The sequence below is a fragment of the Rattus norvegicus genome, chromosome 15 (assembly GCF_021556685.1).
Source record: "Rattus norvegicus strain SHRSP/BbbUtx chromosome 15, alternate assembly SHRSP_T2T, whole genome shotgun sequence".
NCBI lineage: Eukaryota > Metazoa > Chordata > Mammalia > Rodentia > Muridae > Rattus > Rattus norvegicus.
The window spans coordinates 50,647,497-50,655,629 of NC_141548.1; the positions used below are offsets into that span (position 1 = coordinate 50,647,497).

The 8,133-nt window shown below is 41.3% G+C and overlaps 1 long non-coding RNA gene across 1 annotated transcript in view; it reads left to right on the forward strand.

Moving 5' to 3' along the window:
* LOC148001021 (uncharacterized) overlaps positions 1 to 6,702 on the forward strand; it is a 32,537-nt gene extending 25,835 nt beyond the window's left edge. Inside the window, exon 3 of the long non-coding RNA XR_015638904.1 lies at positions 6,274 to 6,702. This is a non-coding gene — a long non-coding RNA (uncharacterized LOC148001021). The remainder of the gene's footprint in view (positions 1 to 6,273) is intronic.
* Positions 6,703 to 8,133: the final 1,431 nt, after the last annotated feature.

The following is an 8,133-nucleotide window of genomic DNA, read 5'->3' on the forward strand; positions in this document are numbered from 1 at the left end:
CACACAGAGATAAATGTAATAAAAATATCCAAGCTGGGGGCTGGAGAGATGGCTCAGTGGTTAAGAGCACCAACTGCTCTTCCAGAGGTCATGAGTTCAATTCCCAGCAACCACATGGTGGCTCACAACCATCTGTAATGGGATCCGATGCCCTCTTCTGGTGTGTCTGAAGACAGCTACAGTATACTTATATATAATAAATAAATAAATCTTAAAAAAAAATCAAAGCTACAACAAATGTCCTAAATGACCCAGAAATCTCACTAGCAGGTATGTCCTCAGACAATATTTAATATTGATTTTTTGATCCTTTCCTTCCCAAGTTGAGAATAAGACAAGCATGTCAATTTTAACCATTTCCTTTTAATGTTGTACTAAGGAGTCCCACCCAGAGCAATTAAACAAGAAATATAATTAAAGGACATTAAAGATTGGAAAAGGAGAACTAAGATGTTAGTTACAGACAAAAGGATTGTTTGCATACAGAACTCTAATCTATAATTAGGTCATAATCTATGTATATACATTATATATAATGTAATATACAAATGTAACAAGATCATACACTACCTGAGCAGTGTGTGAAACCCAGTCATATTTCTATATAGATGTAACAAGCAATTGCAATTTCAAAGTATCAGACTAGCAATAGTATCCAAATGTTAGGATACATTTTAAAAGGGTGTGTGGCACCTTGTGGAGTGGTAATTATGGGAGAGGAAGATGGGAAAGTGGTGGTGCGGGGGAAGGGCTGTTTATACACCAGTGTTGGGAAGGCAAATTGGGAAAATTATAGAGGTTCTGCACAAAATGGAAAGTAGAACTCCTAAACAGCCCAGAAATCTTACTCTCAGGTGCAGACTCAGATCAGTAAGGTTGGTATTCAGAGGTAATTTAGCTCATGTCCACCCTGTAAAGAGAACGAATTCTACCATTCATCAGCGCATGGCTGGATCTGGAGGACACCATGCTAATGAAATAAGCCAGGTACACCAAAGGGAAGGAAGGTAGCATGGTCTAAGGCAGTCAGTCGTTCTCCACCTTCCTAATGCTGCCACCTTTGACACAGTTCCTCATGCTGTGGTGACCCCAAGCCATAACATTATTTTACTTGCTACATCACAACAGAAACTTTGCTACTGTTATGAATTGCGATGGAAATATCTGCTATTTCCGAATGTCTTAGGTGACCCCTGTGAAAGGGTTGTTCAACCCTCAAAGGGATTACAACCCACAGGTTGAGAACTGCTTACACATGGTGTTGGATACAAAAATCTCCCTAACCTCGACCTTGACAGTAGATTTGACTTCCAGGGGTAATCAAGGCAGTGTGCAATGTCACTGTCTTGTTAACCTGGGCTTGTGTTTTTGACCAGTCGCAGTTACAAACACATCCCTATACACTGTCCATCTTCTTCCTCCTGGCTGTTCTCTACAGAAAATGTCTCCTAGGACTCAGAAGTAAGCAATGATTTAAGGCTCTATCCGCTAATCCTGGGAAAACAGACCAAGCACACCCAGGAGAGGATGCCATGATCTCACAGGTCTCACATGGGTCATCAGCCTTTGCTCATGGACTCCTCTCTGTGGCCTCCAGGGGTGTGGGGGGTGTGGGTGGGGTCTGTGCTAAGAACACTCACCTGGACCCAGCTTCGAGCTGCTTCTTGTAATGCTAGCATCATCTGAGCAAATCAGGGAGAACTCGAGTGATTAGACAGAAGAAGTTAGATTTCTTTTTCTTTCTCAGACAGGGACTCTATTCTGTAGCTCTAGCTGTCCTGGAACTCTCAATGTAGACCAGGCTGGCCTTGAACTCACAGAGATCCACCTGCCTCTGCCTCCCAAGTGCTGGAATTAAAGGGTGCACCACCATACCTGGCACCAGAAGTTACAGATTCTTTACACAATGAATGCTTTATTTGGTGGATACCAGAAAACCTACAGAATTATGTCAGGCTTTAAGCAACATACTTCCATGAAAATATACATTTCCTCCCCCCACAAAATTCTGTTTGGGGTTACGGTTTAAGACGTGAACCAAGGCAAATGTGAAGATATTTGTTCAGTGACATACTGGAAACCTGAAGGCCTGCAGCAGATGGAAATTCAAACTCTTTTGATTTGCTTTCTTTTTAAAATTGGATATTTTTTGTTTATTTACATTTCTAATGTTATCCCCATTCCTGGTTTCCTGTCCATAACCCCCCTATTCCATACCCTCCCCCTTCTTCTATAAGGGTGCTCCCCCACCCATCCACCTACCCTTTCCTGCCTCCCCACCCTGACATTCCCCTACATTGGGGGTCCAGCGCTGGTAGGACCAAGGGCTTCTTCTCCCATTAGTGCCCAACAAGGCTATACTCTGCTGCATATGCAGCTGGAGCCATAGGTCTGTCCATGTGAACTCTTTGGATGGTTTAGTCCCTGGGAGCTCTGGCTGGTTAGTATTGTTGTTCTTATGGGGTTGCAAGCCCCTTCAGCTCCTGCAATCCTTTCCCTAACTCCTCCAATGGGGACCCCATTCTCAGTTCAATGGTTGGCTGTGAACGTCGCCTCTGTATTTGTCATGCTCTGGCAGAACCTCTCAGGAGACAGCTGTATCAGGCTCCTGTCAGCATGCACTTCTTGGCATCAGCAATATTATCTGGGTTTTCTGGTGGTGTATGTATGTATGTATGCTGGATTCCCCAGGTGGGGCAGTCTCTGAATGACCTTTACTTCAATCTCTGCTCCAAACTTTCTCTCTGTAATTCCTCCTATGAATATTTTTGCTTCCCCTTCTAAGAAGGACAGAAGCATCTGTACTTTGGTTGTCCTTCTTCTTGAGCTTCATGTGGTTTGTGAATTGTATCTTGGGTAATTCGAGCTTTTGGGCTAATATCCACTTATCAGTGAGTGCATACCATGCCTGTGTGTTTTCTGATTGGGTTACTTCACTTAGGATGATATTTTCTAGTTCCATCCCTTTGCCTATGAATTTCACAAAGTCATTGTTTTTAATAGCTGAGTAGTACTCCATTGTATAGATGTACCACATTTTCTGTATCCATTCCTCTGTTGAGGGACATCTGGGTTCTTTTCAGATTCTGGCTATTATAAATAAAGCTGCTATAAACATAGTGGAGCGTGTGTCCTTGTTATATGTTGGAGCATCTTTTGGGTATATGCCCAGGAGTGGTATAGCTGGGTCCTCAGGTAGTACTATATCCAATTTTCTGAGGAACCTCCAGAATGATTTCCAGAGTGGTTGCCCCAGCTTGCAATCTTACCAACAATGAAGGAGTGTTTCTCTTTCTACAGATCCTTGCCAGCATCTGTTTTCACCTGAGTTTTTTATCTTAGCCATTCTGACTGGTGTGAGGCGGAATCTCAGGGTTGTTTTGATTTGCATTTCCCCGATGACTAAGGATGTTGAACATTTCTTTAGGTGCTTCTCAGTCATTCAATATTCCTCAGTTGAGAATTCTTTGTTTAACTCTGTACCCCATGTTTTTTTCTTTTTTTCGGAGCCGGGGACCAAACCCAGGGCCTTGTGCTTGCTAGGCAAGCGCTCTACCACTGAGCTAAATCCCCAACCCCAAAATTCAAGTTGGCTTAAGTGGTACATGATTTATTTTCCTCATTGCTAAGACACAACATCAAGTGAAAGAATCTTTATTTATTTATTTTATGTATAAGTACACTATAACTGTCTTCAGACACACCAGAAGAGGGCATCAGATCTCATTACAGATGGTTGTGAGCCACCATGTGGTTGCTGAGATTTGAACTCAGGACCTCGGGAAGAGCAGTCAGTGCTCTCAACCGCTGAGCCATCTCTCCAGCCCCCCCCCCCCATTTTTTAAAAAATGGGTTATTTGATTCTTTGGAGTCTAACTTCTTGAGTTCTTTGTAGATATTAGATATTAGCCCTCTATTAGATGTAGGATTGGTAAAGATCTTTTCCCAATCTGTTGGTTGCCATTTTGTCCTAATGACAGTGTCCTTTGCCTTATAGAAGCTTTGCAATTTTATGAAGTCCCATTTGTGGATCCTTGAGCATAAGCCATTGGTGTTCTGTTCAGGAAATTTTCCCCAGTGCCCATATGTTCGAGGCTCTTTCCCACTTTTTCTTCTCTTAGTTTAAGTGTATCTGGTTTTATGTGGAGGTCCTTAATCCACTTGGACTTGAGCTTTGTACAAGGGGATAAGAATGGATTGATTTGCATTCTTTTACATGCTGACCACCAGTTTAACCACTTGCTGAAAATGCTATCTTTTTTCCACTGGATGGTTTTAGCTCCTTTGTCAAAGATCAAGTGGCCATAGGTGTGTGGATTCATTTCTGGGTCTTCAATTTTATTCCATTGATCTACCTGCCTGTCTCTGTACCAATGCCATACAGTTTTTTATCACTCTTGCTCTGTTATACAGCTTGAGGTCAGGGATGGTGATTCCCCCCAGAAATTCTTTTATTGTTGAGTACAGTTTTCACTGTCCTGGATTTTTTTTTGTTATTCCAAATGAATTGGCAAATTGCTCTTTCTATCTCTATAAAGAATTGAGTTGGAATTTTGATGGCAATTGCATTGAATCTGTAGATTGCTTTTGGCAAGATGACTATTTTTACAATATTAATCCTGCCACTCCATGAGCATGGGAGATCTTTCCATCTTCTGAGATCTTCAATTTCTTTCTTTAGAGACTTGAAGTTCTTGTCATACAGATTTTTTCACTTGCTTGGTTAGAGTCACACTGAGGTATTTTATATTATTTGTGTCTATTGTGAAGGGTGTCATTTCCCTAATTTCTTTCTCAACCTGTTTATTCTTTGAGTAGAGGAAGGCTACTGATTTGTTTGTGTTAATTTTATATCCACCCACTTTGCTGAAGTTGTTTCTCAGGTTTAGGAGTTCTCTGGTGGAATTTTTGGGGTCACTTAAGAATATTATATCATCTGCAAATAGTGATATTTTGACTTCTTCCTGTCCAGTTTCTATCCCTTTGACCTCCTTTTGTTGTCTGATTGCTCTGGCTAGGACTTTGAGTACTATATTGAATAGGTAGGCAGAGAGTGGGTAGCCTCTTGTAGTCCCTGGTTTAGTGAGATTGCTTCAAGTTTCTCTCCATTTAGTTTAATGTTGGCTACTGGTTTGCTGTATATGGCTTTTACTATGTTTAGGTATGGGCCTTGAATTCCTGATCTCTCCATAACTTTTAACATGAAGGGGTGTTGAATTTTGTCAAATGCTTTCTTAGCATCTAGTGAGATGATTATGTGGTTTTTTTTTCCTTTGAGTTTGTTTATATAGTGGATTACGTTGATGGATTTCTGTATATTGAACCACCCCTGCATCCCTGGGATGAAGCCCACTTAATCATGATGGATGATTGTTTTGATGTGTTCTTGGATTCTGTGAGAATTTTATTGAGTATCTCTGTATCGATATTGTTGGTATCAGGAATTGTCATCAGTTATACCAGTGTCCTATTCAAGTTCTTATAAATTTGCCTAACTAATGAAACTCCCCACTATATGATCCAACTGTAATCACAAATTCTTGTTCCTTCTGCTCCACACAAAGCTTATCTTGAAGAATATTCAGGTTGTAACTCATGTTATCTCTTTTGTAAACTTATAAGCTACAGGAAACCCACTCAGATTTCCCTCTCGTGGACCAAATAGACTCCACCCAGATAAGTACATCTGCCTAAGTTTCCCACTTAACTACCTATTCCAAAGGGTGAGAATCCTCTGGGTTTCAGATGTACATCTAAGAAAAAAATTTCTTTCTCCCAAACATGCTTAATCTTATTATTTGCCTATATTATATATGTATATGTGTGTTCTAGCATCTTGTCAAGTCCAGGTGCTTACTACAGCCAGGACAGCTCCAGAGAAGCGACCTCCAGATGTTCCAATCTCCTCTCACAGACACAGATGCTTCTATTGGACCTGCTCCTTCTGACCTATCCTCAGACGGTTCCACAGACCCTGGACAACATGAAAACAGCCAACTCTAAGACTGGACAAACATCTCCCCTCCTAACCTGTCATTCTGTCTTTTCCTCCAGTTCCTGGACTTTCGAAAACCCTGTACGGAAGTGGATACTCCCTTTTGTCATCAGTTATACTAGTGTCCTATTCAAGTTCTTATAAATTTGCCTAACTAATGAAACTCCCCTTTCTGGTCATCTTGTTGGCGTTAGTTATTTGTTCCCTGTCTCCTTCATCTTGTCCCTACATTCCTTCAACGACAGATACAAAAAAATTCTAATCAAACTATTAATCAGTTCCTGTTACAGGATTACCAGCCACTGTCCACTGGGGAACCTGATGTGAACATTTACCAAGTGGGCCCTGATGGTGAAAGTCAGCTGTACCCCAAGACTGATGACTCCTCAAGACAGCAGGAAGTAGCCTAAGAGACACGGTGCCCCTTCTACCCCTCTTTCACCATCAGCTTCCCCCTCTCTTTTTTCCTTCTTTTTATAATAAGAAAAAGGGAGGTACATTGGTATCAGGAATTGCCTTCAGCAGTGACACTAACTGGTCACTGTTGTCATGGCAACAGCCAAACATTTCCAGTGTTCCTTCTGTTTAATTCCCAAGTCCACTTGGGAGCATTTTCTGCCCTCTCCCTCTTTTCTCTTCTTTCTTTTCTCTTCTTTCTCTCACCCCTTCCCCTTGTCTCATCCTCCCATTAAATCTCTCCATGTGGAACCGTGTTGGTTTGCTTTGGTTTATCTGGGAGCAGGCCAATATTTAAACAACAACAAATATTCATAAGGGAAATTGGTCTGGTTCTCTTTTTTGTTGAATCTTTGTATGGTTTAGGTATAAGGGTAATTGTGGCTTCATAGAAGGAATTGGGCAGCATTCCTTTTGTTTCTATTTTGTGGAATAGTTTGGACAGTATTGATATTGGGTTTTCTATGAAGATCTGATAGAATTCTGCGCTAAACCCATCTGGTCCTGGGCTTTTTTTTGGTTGGGAGACTTTTAATGACTGCTTCTATTTCTTTAGGAGCTATGAGACTGTTTAGATGGTTTATCTGACTCTGATTTAACTTTGGTACCTGGTTTGCTTTTTCATGACAAAGTCTCTCAGCATAGCTCTGGCTGTCCTGAAACTCACTATGTAGACCAGGATGGCCTTGAAATCACAGAGATCCATGATCCACTTGCTTTTACCTCCTGAGTGCTGGGATTAAAGGCACCAGTATACCTGCCGTGTGTGTGTGTGTGTGTGTGTGTGTGTGTGTGTGTGTGTGTGAGAGAGAGAGAGAGAGAGAGAGAGAGAGATTATGAAATTATCAAAATGCACAAATAAAGTTTTAGTGTACAATCAAGTTTAATACACTGATGTGGGCATCTATTCTTTTTGTTTGTTTTGTTTTGGTTTGTTTGCTTGTGTGTGTGTGTGTGTGTGTGTGTGTGTGTGTGTGTGTGTGTGTATTGGGGCGGGGTGGGGGTGAGACATTGTTTCTCCTTGTAGCCCTGGCTGCCCTACAATTCACTCTGTAGATCAGGCTAGCCCCCAATTCAGAGATTCCCCCTGCCTCTGCTTGTGCTGGGATTAAAGTGCTTTACCACCACAGCTAAATGTGTTCAGTGTTCTAAACATTATACACAGATTTATTTATCTTCTGTCACTAGGATGAGGCCATCTATTCTATCATTTCCTTTTCTGGTTCTCAGATAAGGCCTGGTAGCATAAAACTGTAACAAAAACAAATTCAAGAAGAAGGAGGACTATTCACCACAGCAGCCACTTTCAAGTCAGCTCCTCCAGGGACACAAGCTGAAACTCAAAGGTTGCACAAATTTATCTTCTGTTACTAGGGTGAATATCATATTAGTCGAAGTATGAAGGGACCGGCAGACTTTTGAGCGTTATGAGGTTGGTTTTTTTTTTGTTTTGTTTTGTTTTTTTTGTTTGTTTGTTTTTTTTTTATAAGCATGGACATATCCATCCACGACTTGAAAACTGTTATAAAAGTATTGTGATTCTAAAAAAAAAAAAAAAAAAAGTTGTTCAGAGTCTGTCCTGCGATGGCTTCCAAGGTTTCAAAGTACGAGAGGGGTTGGACCTGATTAAGCTCCTCCTGGAATGGGGAGTGCCAATGGGACTATCCTGCTCAAGGCGTAAG